This window comes from Pongo abelii, chromosome 11 (assembly GCF_028885655.2).
Source record: "Pongo abelii isolate AG06213 chromosome 11, NHGRI_mPonAbe1-v2.0_pri, whole genome shotgun sequence".
In the NCBI taxonomy this organism is placed as follows: Eukaryota; Metazoa; Chordata; class Mammalia; order Primates; family Hominidae; genus Pongo; species Pongo abelii.
This window is the reverse complement of record NC_071996.2, coordinates 34,668,972-34,669,904: the sequence shown is the minus strand read 5'-3', so window position 1 is coordinate 34,669,904 and position 933 is coordinate 34,668,972. Positions and strand designations below refer to the sequence as shown.

Below are 933 nucleotides of genomic sequence, written 5' to 3'. Positions count from 1 at the left end.
CATTATAACTCAGTAAGTAGAACACATTTTCTGAGCTAAACTGCTTGTGTTTGAGTCTGCTCCTCCCTAGAGATGTAACCTTGGGCACATTTCTTAATCTCTCTGTGCTTTAGGTTCCTCATCTGTAAACTTAAAAATAAGTAACAAGACCCCTCCCTCAAAGGATTGTTTGCAGGACCAGATGACGTCTTATAGCTAAAGCACTTAAAACAATGCTAGGCACACACAAAGTGCTAGGCAAGCTTTAATTGTCATTGATGTCATGCTCACAGTCCATGAGCTGCTGTGGTCATACTGTTGAAAATAAGGCACATTCTAAACATTCCAGGTACCATTAGAGTTGAGCTAGTATTGTTTGAATACTCTGTCCTACTGAATTCCACTGAATTTAAAGCAACAGATACCAGATAAGCATATTCTTTCTAGAAAGTACTGTAGAGATTATAAGGTAGTAAGACACTTACTCCTCTGAAGGAGTTTATCTGCAATTCAAGCCAGAAGCATGTAAATTGTTGGATAGCAACAATTGCCAGTCAAGAAAACAATCCTATTTATAACAGCATCAAAAAGAATATAATACTGTGCTCACTTTGGCAGCACATATACTAAAATTGAAAAGACACAAAGAAGATTAGCATGACCTCTGTGCAAGGATGACATGCAAATTTGTGAAGTGTTGCATTTAAAATGTTTAAAAATGTTAATTAAAAAAGAATACAGTACTTATGAATAAATTTAACCAAGGAAGTAAAAGATCTGAACCTTATATGAAAACCATAAAACATTGGTGAAAGAAATAGAAAACTACACAAATAAATGGAAAGATATCTCATATTCATGAGTTGAAAGAATTAATATTGTTAAAATGGCCATACTACCCAAAGCAATATACAGATTTAACATAATCTCTATCAAAATTCTAGTGGCATTTTT

The 933-nt window shown here is 34.0% G+C and overlaps 1 non-coding gene across 1 annotated transcript; it reads left to right on the top strand.

The window, feature by feature from the left end:
- The first annotated feature begins 581 nt into the window (after nt 1-581).
- LOC112132556 (U6 spliceosomal RNA) lies at nt 582-688 on the top strand. The gene has a single exon (XR_002914304.1). It is a non-coding gene; the product is annotated as a U6 spliceosomal RNA (small nuclear RNA).
- The last annotated feature ends 245 nt before the right edge of the window (nt 689-933 follow it).